The sequence below is a fragment of the Eptatretus burgeri genome, chromosome 14, assembly GCF_056783735.1.
Source record: "Eptatretus burgeri isolate ZD-2024b chromosome 14, Ebu_testis_v1, whole genome shotgun sequence".
NCBI classification, from domain to species: Eukaryota; Metazoa; Chordata; class Myxini; order Myxiniformes; family Myxinidae; genus Eptatretus; species Eptatretus burgeri.
This window is the reverse complement of record NC_140974.1, coordinates 32,804,367-32,829,109: the sequence shown is the minus strand read 5'-3', so window position 1 is coordinate 32,829,109 and position 24,743 is coordinate 32,804,367. Positions and strand designations below refer to the sequence as shown.

General features: G+C 44.0%; 3 non-coding genes across 3 annotated transcripts; all 3 read left to right on the top strand.

Moving 5' to 3' along the window:
- The first annotated feature begins 2,859 nt into the window (after window positions 1-2,859).
- LOC147012922 (signal recognition particle RNA) lies at window positions 2,860-3,157 on the top strand. The gene has a single exon (XR_015051461.1).
- A 6,846-nt stretch (window positions 3,158-10,003) lies between these two features.
- LOC147012921 (signal recognition particle RNA) lies at window positions 10,004-10,301 on the top strand. The gene has a single exon (XR_015051460.1).
- A 7,070-nt stretch (window positions 10,302-17,371) lies between these two features.
- Window positions 17,372-17,669, top strand: LOC147012920 (signal recognition particle RNA). Its single transcript, XR_015051464.1, has one exon.
- Window positions 17,670-24,743: the final 7,074 nt, after the last annotated feature.

Sequence of the window (24,743 nt, the reverse complement as noted above, 5' to 3'; positions counted from 1 at the left end):
TATGTAAAGTAATTGCCGCCATGACCCCAAAACCTATTTTCTGCAATATCTTTGCATCCATGCATGGTTATGTCACAAACATGGTGTCTAGACCTATGTTTTCATGGTCAATGATTACGATAAAAACATTTAAAAAGTTTTCACATGTACATATTTTGCCTGAATGTAAGGTGAATTGCAGCTGCTGTCTTGCACAGGTGTGGGATCACAAGGTTCATAACTCCAGGAGGAAGCATTACCCAGCTCTATGATGCCAGCCGGATTCTGCTGGAACTCATGAGCCATGACGTGGGTCTCTCGGCGTCCATTGGGAGTTGAAACCGGGAGGTCAAAATTGTCGAACCACCCAAAGATTGGTCCCACCCTCCGTTCCAAGCCCATGGCCTGATGGAGCACACTGCTCTTTTCACCCGCAAATTTTGCAGCTGATTTGCGCAAACGAATGATCTCGTCATAGGACACTATGAAACCGTGATCATGTTGGAGCTTGATCAAATCTGAACTCCCACACCTGTGATGAAGCTTCACTGCCAGCCCCAGCTTTGTCTGGGTTCTAGTGCCTGTGATGTGACTTTGTACAGCTTGGGTTAGACTGAGGGACTTTTTGTCACCTTCAACCACCCCCCCCCCCCAAAACCAATTCTGAAATTATCTTGAGCAGTGTGGTGCTAGTTTGTTTGAGTGTGTTGTTGTACGTGAATTCTCCGAGATCATAGTTTGCACTATTGTACTGTACAGCTCGTGCCTCACCTTTAACCTGCCTCACCACAGCATCCACACTATCTTCGTCAACTGAATCAACCTCGACCAGCATCAAGGATTTACCCACAAGATGCCTAAACCCTACAACTGAGGCACAACCCTCCATACGTATAACGACAATGTCATTACCTAAATAGTTTGTGAGATTTTGGAACATCTGCCTTCGAGATAACAATCCACCTAAACGACAGTACATATCATGTAATTCAATAGCTGTCCATGTACAGAGTTGTTGATTTTGCATCCAGTCATGTCATTAATTACCGAATTCAGAGCATCATCATTGATTACATCAGAGTTCAATGACAAATTGGTATACTGAGGAATAACCATGAACGCATCATAACACTTCTTATGGTATTGCGCGTCTGCGGCAGGTAAATCTGAAAGAACACCTTTGATGCGGATTCCAACCTGTCTACCCCAATCATTATTTCTATGCTCACATAAATCTAAAAGTACATCTTTGAAAGGTGTAAGACCAGGGCGATCACTGGTATTGCACTGGATTATACGCTCTCACCTGTCAGTGTGTTTGGGGTCTTCAGGAAGACAGTCATCACCACAGATCAAACAATGTTTTTTTTAATTGAAACGTTGGAAGTTGAGACCTTCTTACTCTGCTAGTTAATAGTTCACACTCTGTTGTTGAAAAGTCTTCTTTCCTTTTCTTGGCTATATACTTAGCCACATTCTGTTTAGACGTTTAAGTACAGTAACACATCTTATGACATTCCACAGATGAATTCTCTCCCTGTGAGTCCAAAATGGCCTGTAACTTGACATGAACATCATCGTCACCCCTCTTTACTCTGCTGAATCATTGTCCTGATGCCTTGGACTCTGACTGTCTGATGGGGTCCCTTCTCACGGCAGATCAGGAGGAGACACGTTTCGCTAGCCATCTCGATCACCTGGAAAGAGAACTGACGATGTTTTGAGAGCCGCCACAGTTACGTCATATATATATACATGTGATAACTTTTTACATGGCTGTGTCGTAATCATTGCCCATGAAAACATAAGTCCCGACACCATGTTTGTGACATTACCATGCATAGTTGCAAAGATATTGAAGAAAATAGGTTTTTCGGTAATGGTGGCCCTAATTTGCATATTAAAAAAAAATGCCCAAAGTTGTTTCGAGGACAACCAAGCTGAATTGCTTCAGGGTCCCCATGGGATAGCAAATCCACCAAAAAACCTTATACTATATTGCCAGGTTCTCCAAATGGCAAATGGACGAATATGCTAATATATATATATATATATATATATATATATATATATATATATATATATATATATATATATATATATATATATATATATGTACTCGGTGAATGCACCCTGCGTTGCCCGGGTTGTTTTTGAATGAATTTAATGTTCTGTCCATCGATCTGACGTGAGCCCAGTCCCAGTTCCCCATTGGGCCACGGCAGGCATCGCCGAAGGGGGTTGTTGAGGGGGAAACACCCCCCCTCCCCAACTTTCTTCGCTCTTCCCCCTTTCTCAGCTCTCCTCATTTTCACCCCTCATCGCTCCCCTATCCTCTTCTCTCTTACTGTTTCTCTATCCCTTTCCCTCCCTCCTCTCTCTCTCTCCCCCGTCCTCTCTCTCCTTCACTCCCCTCTCTCCGTCCATCCTCTCTCTCCCCGTCTCCTCCGTGCTCTCCCCATCTCCCGTTCCTCTCTCCATACCCCTTCCCCTCCCCACACCCTTTCTCCTCGTTCCCTCATCTCCACCTCCCCTTCCCCTCCCCCTATTTCTCTCCCCCCCCCCGCCCACCCCTAATGTTCCTGTCAGCGAAGCAACAGGTTATATTTGCTGGTGCAATATCCAACACAAACTTCCACACCAAATCATCAATCCACGCATCCATTCATCCACTCATCCATCCATCCACTCATCTATCCATACCTGTGGATCCACCCACCCCCTATCCATCAAGGCAACCATCCCCCATCCACTCACCCATTATTTCTCCACATGTACCCAACAACTGACACAGCCGTCCGTCCATTCACCAACCCGTTCACGCTTCCAACCACTGAACCGAGCAATTCATTCATAAATATGTTAATCCATTCATCGATCGCCGGGTGTAGTGGCGTGCACCTGTTATCCGGCTTCTCGGAGGCTTGGGTTGAGGGATCGCACGAGGACGGATCAGCTGCTCCACACCTTGCTATGTCGATCGGGCGTCCACACCAAGCTCGGCATCGACATGGGGAGCCGGGGGTAGTCCTGTGCTCTCCAGGTCTCCTAAGGAGGGATGAACCGACCCAGGCCGGTAACGGAGCAGGTCAAAGTCCCCGTGTTGATCAGTGGTGGGACAGCGCTCGTGAATAGAGGGTGTGGAGCGGCCCGGTCTCAGGGCGAAACACAATCCTTTTACCCCTTACCCTAATAACCCGGTATTATGGCGAAACACAATCCTTTTACCCCCCTTACCCTAATAACCCGGTATCATGAGGAAACACAATCTCTTTACCCCTCACCCTAATAACCCGTATTATGGCGAAACACAATCCCTTTACCCCTCACCCTAATAACCCGGTATCAGGGCGAAACACAATCCTTTTACCCCTTACCCTAATAACCCGGTATCAGGGCGAAACACAATCCTTTTACCCCTTACCCTAATAACCCGGTATCAGGGCGAAACACAATCCTTTTACCCCAACACCCAACACGATGTCGCCATTTACCACCTTTCCTGAAATTATTAAATGAACTTGTTTCATTTTAATCTTGGTTGTGTTGGTAAAGTGCTTCAAAAATGAAATAAAAACTGTCTGACGTCATTTTCACGATCATGTGGAAACAAATATTTTTGGTCTTCATATCTTGTGAGGCATTGAACGGGAGCAACAGGGCCAGGATGGGTCAGAATTGGTCAGAATGGGCCAGAAAGGGCCAGAATGGGCCAGAAAGGGCCAGAAAGGGCCAGAATGGGCCAGAAAGGGCCAGAAAGGGCCAGAAAGGGCCCCGGTGAAAGACTTCAAGCTACCAGATCCTCCCGGTCATCTGAAATCGATTTCATCCTTCCCGCTGCAATTTCAGATTACCCCCCTCAAAACATTTATTTATGGATGTTTATTTATAAAAAAAATAGTAATTTTATCGAGGGAAAAATCATTCACCACGTGACAACCTTCAAAGAGTTCGCAATGACTTGATTTTATTATGAATGATTTTATTTTAATATTGTTATTAAATGAAATCAGTATTTCTCATACAGTTATAGTTTTTGCCCTATTTTTATGAAATCCTTCTTCGATATAGTTGATACAAATAGACATACTGGTTTATCTTTTAACCAACTCAGACTATATTTACAATTATCGGAACAACGCAATAAAATCAATGTATAAGAAAGGTAATGAAAACAGCTTACTTTTAATTCACAATTAGTTGTGGTGGTGGTGGTCGTATGGCAGCTTCGCTGCCGGGGTAGCTATCATTTCTTGAAGCACAACTGCGTCGCTGATGCAGTGCCCCTCTCCCAGAACACACACTGGAACTGGTACTCATTTCACCGACCTCGGAAGGATGACAGTCTGAGTCAACCACATGGTGTTGGTTCAGTGGTTCGGGTGGCGGCTTGGGATGCTTGGGTCCTGAGTTCAAGCCCCGTCGGCCACTGAATTAATACACCAGGGGGGTTGACTCAGCCTGACATCCTTCCGAGGACGATGAAATGAGTACCAGTTCCAGTGTGTGTACTGGTAGAGGGGCACTGCATCAGCGACACAGTTGCGCTTCCAGAACTGAGAGCGACCCCGGCAGCTCAGCTGCCATACAACCACAACCACCAATACAATTTACATTTTTGTCACATTTTTTATGTTTCCAGACTTTGACACGAGCTTTCAATCTTGTATGTTTTACGTGTTCTATTCAATAAACGTATCATGAGTTGTGGGCATAAGAATTTATCATTTCAGCTGAATCAGGGAGGGGGTAATGTCAAAGTGCGGGGGTAATATGAAATCGGGTTCAGGCTACCCCCGGGGGTAACTTGAAATCGATTTCAGATTATCGGGAGGTAACTTGAAAGGGGGGTAGCTTGAAGTCTTTACACCGGGGCAACACTTGGGCTCCTTTATCCGGTTTCTCATATCGTCTCGTCACCCTCATAACAAAAGTCCCTCAGTCATTTTTTCCAGTTTTGAGAAAAACTCAAAAAAGTGCAGCAATTCTTCATCAACGAATATTTATTCACGACTTCTTGTGCACAGAGTTGGCGGAAGCGAAATGAAACACAAATCTTGTTTCTCGTTCTTCTGATTACATCATGGCTATAGATGACTTCGGCAGAAAATCTCAAAAACTGGAAAAAAATGACTTGGGCACTTTTGTTATGAGGGTGACGATATAATATATTAATATAAAACTTTACCATGTAATATAATTATCGAATCCTGTACTCCCAGGCCCCAGCAATGATGCAACCAACAGCCATAGGATGTAAACTAAAGGAGAAAAAGTATATCCAAAAAAAAAAATATTATTTCTGTTAAGGTCTGCGTGTAATTTGAAGTATCTTCTCCAAAACTGCCGGATGGATTGTCGCCACTTTCGGCATGCGGGTGCTCTGTGGTCTAATGAACAACATGGGCTATGTGAGATCGCGCCAGACGGACACGTTTGGGAATTTTGTGCGATTTTCTAATTTTTACGTTTGTTTGCATGGCGACGTGTGACGTCACCGCTGAGAGGCGTAATTCCGTCATGACATCATCGGTTATTTGCCGACATCATTACGTCTGTCGTCGACAGACCGTCACGACTGAGAGGCGTGTAATGCCACTCTTCGAAAACAGCGTCTGCAATGTAAAACCCTCTTCTGGACATGCTGACGACCTCAGAAGGTGAATTTGAGACAAAAAAATGTAACAAAAACATTGTATTAAAGGTCAAGGTTTATTGAAAAAATATATTATTTCTGTTAACGTCTGCGCGTAATTTGACGTTTCTCAACCGCCATCATTACCTGTGTTGTGTCTTGAGTGTGTGATCTTCAAATTAAAGCATCCAGCGGTATTCGATCGTCGGATCTGCGCCAAAAAGTGCATTTCATTGGAATTTGCATTCTGATTCTCGGTCACCCTCCACTGCTCCTGTTCAGTCTCGGGCTAGGCCTATCTCATGTTAAATTTGCCCCATCAGACGCAAACCTTCCAGTCACACTGCAGAGGATGCAATTTCCAGTCAGACTCGCATACTCGATGACCATAAACAAATCCCAGGGCCAAACATTTGATAAACTCTGGATATACCTCCCAGCCCCTGTGTTCTCCCATGGCCAACTTTCTGTTGCATTTTCATGTGCAAGAGGTTACTCCAATATATCTATCAAAGTGGACAATAATTCCTCACGAGGACTATTCAGCAACAAGACACTCACTCAAAATGTCATCGACAGGGAGGTCCTTTACAAAACTAAGGACAGGTAACCATAGTGCATCACATCCCCAATGACACCCTCCCCAGCTTCCCATAACATCAACTGCTATTTATGCCTCATCCACCTTTTGCCACCCATTCAACTCCGTGCGGAGCACGGGTATACAGTGTTGTCCATTTGCCATCCTTATGAGTTCAATAGCGGACCTTGCAGTCGTCTATAGTACAAAGTTTTAAAGTGGATTTGCTCTCCCACTGGGTCTCTGAAGAAATTCAGCTTGGTTGTCCTCAGACCAACTTTCAGAAATTTTTTTAATACGCAAATTCGGGCCACCATTCCCAAAAAACCTATTTTCTTTAATATCTTTGCAACTATGAATGATAATGTCACAAAAATGCTGTCTCGACCGACGTTTTCATAGTAAAGGATTGCGATAAAGGCATATAAAAAGTTATCACATGTATTTATTTTGTCTGTATGTAAATTAATTGCCGCCATTACTGAAAAACCTATGTTCTTCAGTATCTTTGTAACTATGAATGATAATGGCACAAAAATATGATCTAGACCTCAGTTTTCATGGTCAAGGATTACGATAAAGGCATGCAAAAAGTTATTACATGTATTTATTTTGTCTGTATGTAAAGTAATTGCTGCCATTACCCCAAAAGCTATTTTCTGCAATATCTTTGCAACTATGCATGGTAATGTCACAAACATGTGTCTAGACCTATGTTTTCATTGTCAATGATTACGATAAAAACATTTAAAAAGTTTTCACATGTACATATTTTGCTTGAATGTAAGGTGAATTGCAGCTGCTGTCTTGCGCAGGCGTGGGATCACAAGGTTCATAACTCCAGGAGGAAGCATTACCCAGCTCTATGATGCCAGCCGGATTCTGCTGGAACTCATGAGCCATGACGTGGGTCTCTCGGCGTCCATTGGGAGTTGAAACCGGGAGGTCAAAATTGTCGAACCACCCAAAGATTGGCCCCACCCTCCATTCCAAGCCCATGGCCTGATGAAGCACACTGCTCTTTTCACCCGCAAATTTTGCAGTTGATTTGCGGAAACGTATGATCTCGTCATAGGACACTATGAATCCGTGATCATGTTGGAGCTTGATCAAATCTGAACTCCCATACCTGTGATGAAGCATCACTGCCAGCCCCAGCTTTGTCTGGGTTCTAGTGCCTGCGATGTGACTTTGTACAGCTTGGGTTAGACTGAGGGACTTTTTGTCACCTTCACCCCCCTCCCCCAAAACCAATTCTGAAATTATCTTGAGCAGTGTGGTGCTAGTTTGTTTGAGTGTGTTGTTGTACGTGAATTATCCTAGATCATAGTTTGCACTATTGTACTGTACAGCTCGTGCCTCACCTTTAACCTGCCTCACCACAGCATCCACACTATCTTCGTCAACTGAATCGACCTCGACCAGCTTCAAGGATTTACCCACAAGATGCCTAAATCCTACAACTCAGGCACAACCCTCCATACGTATAACGACAATGTCATTACCTAAATAGTTTGTGAGATTTTGGAACATCTGCCTTCGAGATAACAATCCACCTAAACGACAGTACATATCATGTAATTCAATAGCTGTCCATGTACAGAGTTGTTGATTTTGCATCCAGTCATGTCATTAATTACCGAATTCAGAGCATCATCATTGATTACATCAGAGTTCAATGACAAATTGGTATACTGAGGAATAACCATGAACGCATCATAACACTTCTTATGGTATTGCGCGTCTGCGGCAGGTAAATCTGAAAGAACACCTTTGATGCGGATTCCAACCTGTCTACCCCAATCATTATTTCTATGCTCACATAAATCTAAAAGTACATCTTTGAAAGGTGTAAGACCAGGGCGATCACTGGTATTGCACTGGATTATACACTCCCACCTGTCAGTGTGTTTGGGGTCTTCAGGAAGACAGTCATCACCACAGATCAAACAATGTTTTTTTAATTGAAACGTTGGAAGTTGAGACCTTCTTACTCTGCTAGTCAATAGTTCACGCTCTGTTGTTGAAAAGTCTTCTTTCCTTTTCTTGGCTATATACTTAGCCACATTCTGTTTAGATGTGTAAGTACAGTAACACGTCTTATGACATTCCACAGATGAATTCTCTCCCTGTGAGTCCAAAATGGCCTGTAACTTGACATGAACATCATCGTCACCCCTCTCTTTACTCCGCTGAATCATTGTCCTGATGCCTTGGACTCTGACTGTCTGATGGGGTCCCTTCTCACGGCAGATCAGGAGGAGACACGTTTCGCTAGCCATCTCGATCACCTGGAAAGAGAATTGACTATGTTTTGAGAGCCGCCACAGTTACGTCACATATATATATATATATATATACACGTGATAACTTTTTACATGGCTTTATCGTAATCATTGCCCATGAAAACATAAGTCCAGACACCATGTTTGTGACATTACCATGCATAGTTGCAAAGATATTGAAGAACATTGGTTTTTCAGTAATGGTGGCAATTAATTTACATACAGACAAAATAAATACATGTAATAACTTTTTGCATGCCTTTATCGTAATCCTTGACTCTGAAAATATAGGTCGAGACAACATTTTTGTGTCATAAATTATCATTCATAGTTGCAAAGATACTGAAGAAAATAGTTTTTTTCGGTAATGGCGGCAATTAATTTACATAAGACAAAATAAATACATGTGATAACTTTTTTTTATGCCTTCATCGTAATGCTTGACCATGAAACATAGGTTGAGACATCATTTTTGTGACATTATCATGCATAGTTGCAAAGATATTGAAGAAAATAGGTTTTTCGGTAATGGTGGCCCTAATTTGCATATTAAAAAAATGCCCAAAGTTGTTTCGAGGACAACCAAGCTGAATTGCTTCAGGGTCCCCATGGGATAGCAAATCCACCAAAAAACCTTATACTATATTGCCAGGTTCTCCAAATGGCAAATGGATGAATATGCTAATATATATATATACATATATATATATATATATATATATATATATATATATATATATATATATATATATATATGTACTCGGTGAATGCACCCTGCATTGCCCGGGTTGTTTTTGAATGAATTTAATGTTCTGTCCATCGATCTGACGTGAGCCCAGTCCCAGTTCCCCATTGGGCCACGGCAGACATCGCCGAAGGGGGTTGTTGAGGGGGAAACATCCCCCCCTCCCCAACTTTCTTCGCTCTTCCCCCTTTCTCAGCTCTCCTCATTTTCACCCTTCATCGCTCCCCTATCCTCTTCTCTCTTACTGTTTCTCTATCCCTTTCCCTCCCTCCTCTCTCTCTCTCTCTCCCCTGTCCTCTCTCTCCTTCCCTCCACTCTCTCCCTCCATCCTCTCTCTCCCCGTCTCCTCCGTCCTCTCCCCATCCCCCTTTCCTCTCTCCATCCCCCTTCCCCTCCCCACACCCTTTCTCCTCTATCCCTCATCTCCACCTCCCCCTTCCCCTCCCCCTATTTCTCCCCCACCGCCCACCCTTAATGTTCCTGTCAGCGAAGCAACAGGTTATATTTGCTCGTGCAATATCCAACACAAACTTCCACACCAAGTCATCAATCCAGGCATCCATTCATCCACTCATCCATCCATCCACTCATCTGTCCATACCTGTGGATCCACCCAACCCCCATCCATCAAGGCAACCATCCACCCATCCACTCACCCATTATTTCTCCACATGTACCCAACAACTGACACAGCCGTCCGTCCATTCACCAACCCGTTCACGCTTCCAACCACTGAACCGAGCAATTCATTCATAAATAAATTAATCCATTCATCTATCGCCGGGTGTAGTGGCGTGCACCTGTAATCCGGCTTCTCGGAGGCTTGGGTTGAGGGATCACACGAGGACGGATCAGCTGCTCCACACCTTGCTATGTCGATCGGGCGTCCACACCAAGCTCGGCATCGACATGGGGAGCCGGGGGTAGTCCTGTGCTCTCCAGGTCTCCTAAGGAGGGATGAACCGACCCAGGCCGGTAACGGAGCAGGTCAAAGTCCCCGTGTTGATCAGTGGTGGGACAGCGCTCGTGAATAGAGGGTGTGGAGCAGCCCGGTCTCAGGGCGAAACACAATCCTTTTACCCCTTACCCTAATAACCCGGTATTATGGCGAAACACAATCCTTTTACCCTAATAACTCGGTCTCAGGGCGAAACACAATCCTTTTACCCCTTACCCTAATAACCTGGTATTATGGCGAAACACAATCCTTTTACCCCAACACCCAACACGATGTCGCCATTTACCACCTTTCCTGAAATTATTAAATGAACTTGTTTCATTTAAATCTTGCTTCTGTTGGTAAGGTGCTTCAAAAATGAAATAAAAACTGTCTGACGTCATTTTCACGATCATGTGGAAACAAATACTTTTTGTACTTCATATTGTGAGGCATTGAACGGGAGCAACAGGGTCAGAATGGGTCAGAAAGGGCCAGAATGGGCCAGAAAGGGCCAGAATGGGCCAGAAAGGGCCAGAAAGGGCCAGAATGGGCCAGAAAGGGCCAGAAAGGGCCAGAATGGGCCAGGAAGGGCCAGAAAGGGCCAGAATGGGCCAGAATGGGCCAGAAAGGGCCAGAAAGGGCCAGAATGGGCCCCGGTGAAAGATTTCAAGCTCCCAGATCCTCCCGGTCATCTGAAATCGATTTCATCCTTCCCGCTGCAATTTCAGATTACCCCCTCAAAACATTTATTTATGGATGTTTATTTATAAAAAAAAAATAGTAATTTTATCGAGGGAAAAATCATTCACCACGTGACAACCTTCAACGAGTTCGCAATGACTTTTGATTTTATTATGAATGATTTTATTTTAATATTGTTATTAAATGAAATCAGTATTTCTCATACAGTTATAGTATTTGCCATATTTTTATGAAATCCTTCTTCGATATAGTTGATACAAATAGACATACTGGTTTATCTTTTAACCAACTCAGACTATATTTACAATTATGGGAACAACGCAATAAAATCAATGTATAAGAAAGGTAATGAAAATAGCTTACTTTTAATTCACAATTAGTTGTGGTGGTGGTGGTCGTATGGCAGCTTCGCTGCCGGGGTAGCTATCATTTCTTGAAGCGCAACTGCGTCGCTGATGCAGTGCCCCTCTCCCAGAACACACACTGGAACTGGTACTCATTTCACCGACCTCGGAAGGATGACAGTCTGAGTCAACCACATGGTGTTGGTTCAGTGGTTCGGGTGGCGGCTTGGGATGCTTGGGTCTTGAGTTCAAGTCCGTCGGCCGCTGAATAAATACACCAGGGGGTTGACTCAGCCTGTCATCCTTGCGAGGTCGATGAAATGAGTACCAGTTCCAGTGTGTGTACTGGAAGCACTGCATCAGCGACACAGTTGCGCTTCCAGAACTGAGAGCGACCCCGGCAGCTCAGCTGCCATACAACCACAACCACCAATACAATTTACATTTTTGTCACATTTTTTATGTTTCCAGACTTTGACACGAGCTTTCAATCTTGTATGTTTTACGTGTTCTATTCAATAAACGTATCATGAGTTGTGGGCATAAGAATTTATCATTTCAGCTGAATCAGGGAGGGGGTAATGTCAAAGTGCGGGGGTAATATGAAATCGGGTTCAGGCTACCCCCGGGGGTAACTTGAAATCGATTTCAGATTACCGGGAGGTAACTTGAAAGGGGGGTAGCTTGAAGTCTTTACACCGGGGCAACACTTGGGCTCCTTTATCCGGTTTCTCATATCGTCTCGTCACCCTCATAACAAAAGTGCTCAGTCATTTTTTCCAGTTTTGAGAAAAACTCAAAATACTGCAGCAATTCTTCATCAACGAATATTTATTCACTACTTCTTGTGCACAGAGTTGTCAGAAGCTCAATGAAACACAAATCTTGTTTCTCGTTCTTCTGATTACCTCATGGCTAAAGATGACTTTGGCAGAAAATCTCAAAAACTGGAATAAAATGACTTGGGCACTTTTGTTATGAGGGTGACGATATAATATATTAATATAAAACTTGACCATGTAATATTATCGAATCCTGTACTCCCAGGTCCCAGCAATGATGCAACCAACAGCCATCGGATGTAAACTAAAGGAGAAAAAGTATATATATATACATATATATATATATATATATATATATATATATATATATATATATATATAGATATATATCTCTTATGTCTGTTAATGTCTGCTTGTAATTTGACGTATGTCCTCCAAAACTGCCGGACGAATTGTCGCCACTTTCGGCATGCGGGTGCTCTGTGGTCTTATGAACAACATGGGTTCTGTGAGATCGCGCCAGATGGACACGTTTGGGAATTTTGTGCGATTTTCTAATTTTTACGTTTGTTTGCATGGCGACGTGTGACGTCACCGCTGAGAGGCGTAATTCCGTCATGACATCATCGGTCATTCGCAGACGTCATTATACGTGACGGTCGACAGACCATCACGACTGAGAGGCGTGTAATGCCACTCCTCGAAAACAGCGTCTGCAATGTAAAACCCTCTTCTGGACATGCTGACGACCTCAGAAGGTGAATTTGAGACAAAAACATGTAACAAAAACATTGTATTTAAGGTAAAGATTTATTTAAATATATATATATTATTTCTGTTAACGTCTCCGCATAATTTGACGTTTCTCAACCGCCATCATTACCTGTGTTGTGTCTTGAGTGTGTGATCTTCAAATTAAAGCATCCAGCGGTATTCGATCGTCGGATCTGCGCCAAAAAGTGCATTTCATTGGAATTTGCATTCTGATTCTCGGTCACCCTCCACTGCTCCTGTTCAGTCTCGGGCTAGGCCTATCTCATGTTAAATTTGCCCCATCAGACGCAAACCTTCCAGTCACACTGCAGAGGATGCAATTTCCAGTCAGACTCGCATACTCGATGACCATAAACAAATCCCAGGGCCAAACATTTGATAAACTCTGGATATACCTCCCAGCCCCTGTGTTCTCCCATGGCCAACTTTCTGTTGCATTTTCATGTGCAAGAGGTTACTCCAATATATCTATCAAAGTGGACAATAATTCCTCACGAGGACTATTCAGCAACAAGACACTCACTCAAAATGTCATCTACAGGGAGGTCCTTAACAAAACTAAGGACAGGTAACCATTGTGCATCACATCCCCAATGACACCCTCCCCAGTTTCCCATAACAACAACTGTTATTTATGCCTCATCCACCTTTTGCCACCCATTCAACTCCGTGCGGAGCACGGGTATACAGTGTTGTCCATTTGCCATCCTTATGAGTTCAATAGCGGACCTTGCAGTCGTCTATAGTACAAAGTTTTAAAGTGGATTTGCTATCCCACTGGGTCTCTGAAGAAATTCAGCTTGGTTGTCCTCGGACCAACTTTGGGCAATTTTTTTAATACGCAAATTCGGGCCACCATTCCCAAAAAACCTATTTTCTTCAATATCTTTGCAACTATGAATGATAATGTCACAAAAATGCTGTCTCGACCTACGTTTTCATAGTAAAGGATTGCGATAAAGGCATATAAAAAGTTATCACATGTATTTATTTTGTCTGTATGTAAATTAATTGCCGCCATTACTGAAAAACCTATGTTCTTCAGTATCTTTGTAACTATGAATGATAATGGCACAAAAATATGATCTAGACCTCGGTTTTCATGGTCAAGGATTACGATAAAGGCATATAAAAAGTTATCACATGTATTTATTTTGTCTGTATGTAAATTAATTGCCGCCATGACTGAAAAACCTATGTTCTTCAGTATCTTTACAACTATGAATGATAATGGCACAAAGATGTTATCTAGACCTCAGTTTTCATGGTCAAGGATTACGATAAAGGCATGCAAAAAGTTATTACATGTATTTATTTTGTCTGTATGTAAAGTAATTGCCGCCATTACCCCAAAAGCTATTTTCTGCAATATCTTTGCAACTTTGCATGGTAATGTCACAAACATGGTGTCTAGACCTATGTTTTCATTGTCAATGATTACGATAAAAACATTTAAAAAGTTTTCACATGTACATATTTTGCCTGAATGTAAGGTGAATTGCATCTGCTGTCTTGCGCAGGCGTGGGATCACAAGGTTCATAACTCCAGGTCGAGCATTACCCAGCTCTATGATGCCAGCCGGATTCTGCTGGAACTCATGAGCCATGACGTGGGTCTCTCGGCGTCCATTGGGAGTTGAAACCCGGAGGTCAAAATTGTCGAACCACCCAAAGATTGGTCCCACCCTCCGTTCCAAGCCCATGGCCTGATGGAGCACACTCCTCTTTTCACCCGCAAATTTTGCAGCTGATTTGCGGAAACGTATGATCTCGTCATAGGACACTATGAAACCGTGATCATGTAGGAGCTTGATCAACTCTGAACTCCCACACCTGTGATGAAGCTTCACTGCCAGCCCCAGCTTTGTCTGGGTTCTAGTGTCTGCGATATGACTTTGTACAGCTTGGGTTCGACTGAGAGACTTTTTTGTCACCTTCACCCCCCTCCCCACGAAACCAATTCTGAAATTATCTTGAGCAGTGTGGTGCTAGTTTGTTTGAGTGTGTTGTTGTACGTGAATTATCCTAGATCATAGTTTGCACTATTGTACTGTACAGCTCGTGCCTCACCTTTAACCTGCCTCACCACAGCATCCACACTATCTTCGTCAACTGAATCAACCTCGACCAGCTTCAAGGATTTACCCACAAGATGCCTAAACCCTACAACTGAGGCACAACCCTCCATACGTATAACGACAATGTCATTACCTAAATAGTTTGTGAGATTTTGGAACATCTGCCTTCGAGATAACAATCCACCTAAACTACAGTACATATCATGTAATTCAATAGCTGTCCATGTACAGAGTTGTTGGTTAGCATACAGTCATGTCATTAATTACCGAATTCAGAGCATCATCATCGATTACATCAGAGTTCAATGACAAATTGGTATACTTAGGAATAACCATGAACGCATCATAACACTTCTTATGGTATTGCGCATCTGCGGCAGGTAAATCTGTAAGAACACCTTTGATGTGGATTCCAACCTGTCTACCCCAATCATTATTTCTATGCTCACATAAATCTAAAAGTACATCTTTGAAAGGTGTAAGGCCAGGGCGATCACTGGTATCGCACTGGATTATACGCTCTCACCTGTCAGGGTGTTTGGGGTCTTTAGGAAGACAGTCATCACCACAGATCAAACAATGTTTTTTTTAATTGAAACGTTGGAAGTTGAGACCTTCTTTCTCTGCTAGTCTCTGGTTCACTCTCTGTTGTTATAAAGTCTTCTTTCCTTTTCTTGGCTATATACTTAGCCACATTCTGTTTAGATGTGCAAGTACAGTAACACATCTTATGACATTCCACAGATGAATTCTCTCCCTGTGAGTCCAAAATGGCCTGTAACTTGACATGAACATCATCGTCACCCACTCTTTACTCCGCTGAATCATTGTCCTGATGCCTTGGACTCTGACTGTCTGATGGGGTCCCTTCTCACGGCAGATCAGGAGGAGACACGTTTCGTTAGCCATCTCGATCACCTGGAAAGAGAATTGAGTATGTTTTGAGAGCCGCCACAGTTATGTCATATATATATATATATATATATATATATATATATATATATATATATATATATATATATATATATATATATATATATATATACATGTGATAACTTTTCACATTCTTTTATCGTAATCATTGACCATGAAAACATCAGTCCAGACACCATGTTTGTGACATTACCATGCATAGTTGCAAAGATATTGAAGAACATTGGTTTTTCGGTAATGGCGGCAATTAATTTACATACAGAAAAAATAAATACATGTAATAACTTTTTTATGCCTTCATCGTAATGCTTGACCATGAAACATAGATCGAGACATCATTTTTGTGCCATTATCATGCATTGTTGCAAAGATATTGAAGAAAATAGTTAAAATAGAAGAAAATTGAAGTTATTCGGTCATGGTTGCTCTAATTTGCATATTTTTTAAAAAGCCCGAAGTTGTTTCGAGGACAACCAAGCTGAATTGCTTCAGGGACCTCATGGGATAGCAAATTCACCAAAAAACCTTATACGATAGATTATAGACCATTGCCAGGTTCTCCAAATAGCAGATGGACTAATATGCTGGTATATATATATATATATATATATATATATATATATATATATATATATATATATATATATATATATATATATATATATATATATATATATATATATATATATATATATATATATATATGTGTGTGTGTGCGTGTGCGTGTGCGTGTGCGTGTGCGTGTGCGTGTGCGTGTGCGTGTGCGTGTGCGTGTGCGTGCGTGTGTGTGTGTGTGTGTGTGTGTGTGTGTGTGTGCGTGCGTGTGCGTGTGTGTGTGTGTGTGTGTGTGTGTGTGTGTGTGTGTGTGTGTGTGTGTGTGTGGATGTACTCGGTGAATGCACCCTGCGTTGCCCGGGTTCTTTTTGAATGAATTTAATGTTCTGTACATAGATCTGACGTGAGTCCAGTATCAGTTCCCCATTGGGCCATGGCAGGCATCGCCGAAGGGGGTTGTTGAGGGGGAAACACCCCCCCTCCCCAACTTTCTTCGCTCTTCCCCCTTTCTCAGCTCTCCTCATTTTCACCCCTCATAGCTCCCCCATCCTCTTCTCTCTTTCTGTTTCTCTATCCCTTTCCCTCCATCCTCTCTCTCCCCGTCTCCTCCGTCCTCTCCCCATCCCCCTTTCCTCTCTCCATCCCCCTTCCCCTCCCCACACCCTTCCTCCTCGATCCATCATCTCCACCTCCCCCTTCCCCTCCTCCTATTTCTCCCCCCCACCCTTAATGTTCCTATCAGCGAAGCAACAGGTTATATTTGCTCGTGCAATATATAACACAAACTTCCATACCAAGTCATCCATCCACGCATACGTACATACACTTATCCATCCATCCATCCACTCATCTATCCATACCTGTGGATCCACCCACCCCCCATCCATCAAAGCAACCATCCACCCATCCACTCACCCATTATTTCTCCACATGTACCCAACAACAGACACATTCCGTCCGTCCATTCACCAACCCGTTCACGCTTCCATCAACAGAACCGAGCAATTCATTCATAAATAAATTAATCCATTGATCTATCGCCGGGTGTAGTGGCGTGCACCTGTAATCCGGCTTCTCGGCGGCTTGGGTTGAGGGATCGCACGAGGACGGATCAGCTGCTCCACACCTTGCTATGTCGATCGGGCGTCCACACCAAGCTCGGCATCGACATGGGGAGCCGGGGGTAGTCCTGTGTTCTCCAGGTCTCCTAAGGAGGGATGAACCGACCCAGGCCGGTAACGGAGCAGGTCAAAGTCCCCGTGTTGATCAGTGGTGGGACAGCGCTCGTGAATAGAGGGTGTGGAGCGGCCCGGTCTCAGGGCGAAACACAATCCTTTTACCCCCTTTCCCCAATAACCCGGTCTCAGGGCGAAACACAATCCTTTTACCCCCTTACCCTAATAACCCGGTCTCAGGGCGAAACACAATCCTTTTTCCCCCTTTCCCCAATAACCCGGTCTCAGGGCGAAACACAATCCTTTTACCCCCCTTCCCCTAATAACCTGGTATCATGGCGAAACACAATCCTTTTACCCCTCACCCTAATAACCCGGTATCAGGGCGAAACACAATCCTTTTACCCCCTTTCCCCAATAACCCGGTCTCAGGGCGAAACACAATCCTTTTACCCCCTTACCCTAATAACCCGGTCTCAGGGCGAAACACAATCCTTTTACCCCCTTTCCCCAATAACCCGGTCTCAGGGCGAAACACAATCCTTTTACCCCCCTTCCCCTAATAACCTGGTATCATGGCGAAACACAATCCTTTTACCCCTCACCCTAATAACCCGGTCTCAGGGCGAAACACAATCCTTTTACCCCCCTTACCCTAATAACCCGGTATCATGGCGAAACACAATCCTTTTACCCCCCTTCCCCTAATAACCTGGTATCATGGCGAAACACAATCCTTTTACCCCTCACCCTAATAACCTGGTCGCAGGGCGAAACACAATCCTTTTACCCCCCTTACCCTAATAACCCGGTATCATAGCGAAACACAATCCTTTTACCCCTTACCCTAATAACCTGGTCTCAGGGCGAAACACAATCCTTTTACCCCCCTTACCCTAATAACCCGGTATCATGGCGAAACACAATCCTTTTACCCCTCACCCTAATAACCCGGTCTCAGGGCGAAACACAATCCTTTTACCCCCTTTCCCTAATAACCCGGTATCATGGCGAAACATAATCCTTTTACCCCCCTTCACCTAATAACTCGGTATCATGGCGAAACACAATCCTTTTACCCCCTTTCCCTAATAACCTGGTCTCAGGGCGAAACACAATCCTTTTACCCCCCTTACGCGAATAACCCGGTATCATGGCGAAACACAATCCTTTTACCCATTTCCCTAATAACCTGGTCTCAGGGCGAAACACAATCCTTTTACCCCCCTTACCCTAATAACCCGGTATCATGGCGAAACACAATCCTTTTACCCCTTACCCTAACAGCCCGGTATCAGGGCGAAACACAATCCTTTTACCCCCTTACCCTAACCCTAACCCGGTCTCAGGGCGAAACACAACCCTTTTACCCCTTACCCTAATAACCTGGTCTCAGGGCGAAACACAATCCTTTTACCCCCCTTACCCTAATAACCCGGTATCATGGCGAAACACAATCCTTTTACCCCCCTTACCCTAATAACCCGGTATCATGGCGAAACACAATCCTTTTACCCCCCTTACCCTAATAACCCGGTATCAGGGCGAAACACAATCCTTTTACCCCTCACCCTAATAACCCGGTCTCAGAGCGAAACACAATCCTTTTACCCCCTTTCCCTAATAACCCGGTATCATGGCGAAACACAATCCTTTTACCCCCCTTACCCTAATAACCCGGTATCAGGGCGAAACACAATCCTTTTACCCCCCTTTCCCTCATAACCCGGTATCATGGCGAAACACAATCCTTTTACCCCTTTCCCTAATAACCTGGTCTCAGGGCGAAACACAATCCTTTTACCCCCCTTACCCTAATAACCCGGTAATATGGCGAAACACAATACTTTTACCCCTTACCCTAACAGCCCGGTATCAGGGCGAAACACAATCCTTTTACCCCCTTACCCTAACCCTAACCCGGTCTCAGGGCGAAACACAACCCTTTTTCCCCCTTACCCTAACCCTAACCCGGTCTCAGGGCGAAACACAACCCTTTTACCCCCTTACCCTAATAACCCGGTATCATGGCGAAACACAACCCTTTTACCCTTCACACCATGGAGGCCGATACAATGTCGCCACGTCTGACCTTTCAAAAAGAAAAAGTAAACTCATGTCATTTTCAGGATCATATGAAAATGGACATTTTGTGCTTAATATTCCCTTGTTCACCCGTTCTGGATGGGAACAACAGGGTTATAACAACAGAAAATCGCTGAAAAATTATCAGATCTGAATCCGGATCTGGATCTTCCCCAATTCTCAACAGTTCGTCCTGGTCACGCACCCAAACTGCCCATCAAATTTCATCCGATTCCGTCCACAACTTTCTGAGATGTCCTGCTCACAGACACAGATAAAGACAGACAAACGTGAAAGCAGAACGTTCTTCCACCTTCGGTGTCAGAGGACGGTCGGCCCACTGATCGGTGTAATTATAATTGACTGAGAAAGTTTTGAATTCTGTTGTTTTCTACATTGTCTTTAGGTCCACATCTGTGTTGTTGCAGATTGTCCTGTTCTTGCTGAATAAAACCTTCGCTGTCTGAATACAAACAAATCAAGCTGGTGACTTGGACACTCCCTTCGGCTCAATTCGCATGCAAAGTTTCATGATTGACATAACGACTGCAAGTCGATCAAAAATTTCAGCCACAACTCTTGTTTTCTCCTTTTAATGAAGATATTGTTCAATATTTTAATTCCTATTGATCTCTCAAGACCTGATTGACGGCAGTAGATCTGGACCTCTCGTGCTGGTGCTGGAGGATAGCTGGGTTATTCTGTACGATGTTAAGGTGAAGTGCAGTCCTTGTTGGTGTTCTTTCGACGGTTAAACAGGAACGCTCTACAAGACCTGGGCAGATCAATGAGCAAGTGTAACACAATCTCGATAAGTCAGTCCAACCACGATTTCCTTTTGCTTACTTAGTAGATATTTAAAGGACTTTTTTACAAAGTAAATTCTTTATAATTAGCAGAGACCCACGGAAATTTCCCACATAATACAGAATGTGACTTCAAATCCTCAACCCAACCTCCACCAACCCCAAGTGTGTAACCCAACCTCCACTAACCCCCATCCCACTGAACGTCCTCAACATCATAGGACGTGGCTTTGTAACCCTCAAGTTGGGGAAGTTAAACCAAAGAATAGAAGTCTGGGGGTAGGGGAGGGGGTTTCGTCGGCCTGCCCGGCCTATTCACATTACATTCCACCTCCCCCCCCCCCACCACATTTGGACCCACGTGAATATCTTGCGATCTAGAATATCACGACCATCCATATCTAGCGCTCACATGCAGGTGAGCAAGGAGTCACCAATACGCCCAGTTTTCTTCTCTCCTATCCCCATCACTCTTTCTCCTCGTGTTTCCCGGAGTGCCTGTAGTGCCTGTCTGTATCTAAGATTTGTGACTCGCAAAGAGGGGGCTTATGTGCTTCGTATAAGTATTTCTCTGTTGTGAAACTGCTTGTGTGTGTGTGCTTTTTTCAAAATCATCATAGACCTTTTCCAAACTGTCAGTTTGTCTGCTTCCATTGGTTGGTGTAACATGGAGTTTAGCCACACCATTCTTACACGGGGAGTCATTAGTCAACATGCCCACCTGCGGTAATGCTCGGCCAAATCTTGATCAAGGTGGCACGTTGGGAAGAACAGTCCTTATCTGGGGAGTTTAATTTGCTGGGAAAGTAAAGTGGGATTTGGATACTGGACCTTGTTAAGATAGCTAATGGTGGTGTTTATAACATAAGCAAGACTCCCGCTTGTCAGCCATCCGGGTCGCACCAGAAATGCTTCCTTTACTTTTGTCATTCCGTTCAGACAACCAACAACAACAATCACACGAAAGTTGTTTCTGAATTGCAGGCACTTCAAACATACATTACATCTTCCCCTTCAAGATGGACAAGAGCATTGAACAAGTTATTATTACATGAGCAAATAATACAGAACTCAAACCAATTCAGTGAGACAAATGGAATCAGAGATCAAAAAATAAATGGAAGCATTTGTCGCTTGCAAAGCCAAACTCAGTCCCAAAACGAAACAACAGATCAAACACTTCAATCGACATTACCTTGCAACAAATCAAATCCGATTTAGTGCAAGGAAACATCCAAACTTAACAAGGGTAACATTTACAGTTCAGCACAAGTCAAGTCTGTTTGGTCGACGACTGATACGACCACTTTGAGTCTGAGTTACGCATGGGGTAACTGGGCAAGCTGGAGACACTGACGGGGTGACTGCTTTGCTCTGTCTGGCTCCCCCAGATCTACAGTCAGTGCAGTGTCACCAGCTGGAGGCTTCATGTCTGATGAACAGCTTGAGCCATCATGGGCCTCACTGGTCGCGTTGTCAGGATCAACGAAAGACCGATCGAGAGTAACACCCTCATTGGCTACACTGGTGCTCTTACATAAATGTCGACAGTTACAGCGATAAGTGTCACCTGTTTCTCAGGACTGAACAACGTACTAACGTGGCTCAGAATGCTGCTTCACAATCACAGCTGGTATCCACCTTTTGGAACCCAGAGGAGGCTCCATTCTAACTTCATCATTCTGATGTAATGGCGGAAGATCTTTGAGTGAGTGACGATCAAGGTAGAACTTCTATTTTGCTTTTTCGAGGTCAAAGAGCCTTTTCACAGCATCACGGTCATAAGCTATAGGCACCAGAAGACCTCGGCCAATGTGAAAGGTATTCCTCGGACGTCTTCCCATCAGTAGTTGAGCTTGTGATAGATGAATGCCTTCCAGTGGTGTTGTGCGATAATCCAGCAAGGTCAGGTGTTTGTCTGTAGATTTTCGCCAGAGTCGTTTTACTGTTTGTACAGCCCTTCCTACCTCTCCATTTGAACATGGATATCTGGGGATGGACGTTCTAGAATGATTCCATGATCTTTGCAAAATTTTCTCAAGTTGTGAGTTGTACATAATCCCATTATCACTCCATGGAGTCTCCCGTAGACCGTGTTAATTTTACTGTGCTTTTAGCCGCTCAAGAGTTGTACTGCAGCGTAAATCCTTCACTTCATCCACCTCAATGAACTTGGAGGTATGTCTTAGCAACCGTTATCAGGTATGTCTTAGCATCAAACTGGAACAGGTCTGTCCAAATGTCACTCCAAGGTAGATTTGGTGAAGGAGTCGGTTTCAGGAGTTCAGCAGGCAGCTGATTTTGATAGTCGCTTCACTTGGAACAGTCCTGAACAGTTTGCTCTATGTCCGCATGAATTGAGGGCCAGTAGAGAACCTCCCGAGCTTGTTGCTTACACTTGACTATTCCAAGATGCGACTCGTGAATCAGGCTCAGCATGCGGAGTTTCAGAGTAGGTGGTCCAACAATTCGCATGCCTTTGTATATGATGCCATCCAAAACCGAAAGTTCACTCCGGGAATCCCAGTATGGTCGAAAACAGAATGATAAATCTCACCTGGCCTCTGGCCATCTGTCACGAATCATGGTCTGTAAATGACCGAGTTCTGATTGAGTTGCTTTTTGAAGATCGGAATACCTCTCGTCAGAGACAGATCGAAAGTGCCAGCGTTGAAATATGCTCCAAGTTGTCCAGTTCGGAATGAATATCTGGCATGTACGCTCTAGAAAGGGTGTCTGGAAGTTGCATATCCTCCCCTCTTTTATCCTGAATGTTGAGGCCATACCATTACAATCGTAGTGGCATGCTCTGCAGTCTCATCGGAGCGGGCAGCAGCGGCTTCTTGGCGATCATTTCCAGAGGCTTGTGGTCATTGTAGACCTTCCCGAAGAAGTCTCTTCTTTGATCTCTCGACTCGAATACCAAACACAATCTTATCTGGAATCATGAGTTCTTCTTAAGGTCCGAACTCGCACATGGTTGCTTGCATTCTGAGTTCAATGAGCTCGTCTCACCCTCCTCCTGGTCACGTTTCCAAAAACAATACCTCTCGTACAAAGGTAAACGTCTTGTGAATAGCCAGGGAGTCCGTTCCCGCCAATCCAAGCAAAATGGCCAGAGCAGTCTGACAGAACTTTTGACATTTGTAGCATCTCAAGGGAGGTGGAATGTATTCCCGTAAAGTGCAGGCTTCATAGTCCAAGAAAACTTTTGGGGGAAGGATTGGGGTGTCAAAAGATATAACCACCGAGGTGGTATTGACTTTGACCCCATCCCTGACCATGGTGAGACGGCGGGTCAACAACTCCGACCTCCGCTAAATGACTCATGATATCATCAATTTCAATGGAGGGATCAATCCCATAAATGACTCTCCCTCAGACTCCAAGGAATATTGGGCTGCAAGTTGTCGTTTGGACCGACGGACTTTGGTAATTCTGTTCGGTGACACCAGACCGAGGGCGCCAGAGTGACCCGGTTCGACAGAGTCCGTTGAGGGTATGACTTCCCTGGTAATTTGACGACGTGGGTACTTCGGTATATTGAAATTTGGCTATTTACTCTACCCCACGCCGTCAGAGAATTGGCGATCACGGTCCTTAAGTGACCGGTGACCTCGGAGTTATCTGAAGGTTACGACCTGCAATTGTGGGCGTTCGGAGGGAGACGGCTCTACTTCGCCACCGACCCCCGGCCCACAACAATATGACACAAAACAAGGACTCTGCCAAAATCCTGGGTTTTCATTACCTAACCATTTATGAGATGGAATTGATCCTTACACATTGGTCGACCGATTTACACTGAATGAAGAGGTCTCCAGATCTGAGCTTCTTGGCACCAAACACATCTCTGAATTATTGCTAAATCAACGTAGCCATTTTTATAGGGTTGTCAGGACTTTAGGGGTGCAACGCCATCAAAACCAGAAAATATAACCATAAGTTTGTGATGGTAATCTTCAGAGGTAGAGGGCCCTTTAACCACTTTGGGGGTTCCGACACGGAATATCGGCTTAAATAGGACATGGAATATCGGCTTAAATAGGACATGGAATATCGGCTTAAATAGGACATGGAATATCGGCTTAAATCGGACACGGAATATCGGCTTAAATAGGACACGGAATATCGGCTTAAATCGGACACGGAATATCGGCTTAAATAGGACACGGAATATCGGCTAAAATAGGACACGGAATATCGGCTTAAATAGGACATGGAATATCGGCTTAAATCGGACACGGAATATCGGCTTAAATAGGACACGGAATATCGGCTTAAATCGGACACGGAATATCGGCTTAAATAGGATACGGAATATCGGCTAAAATAGGACACGGAA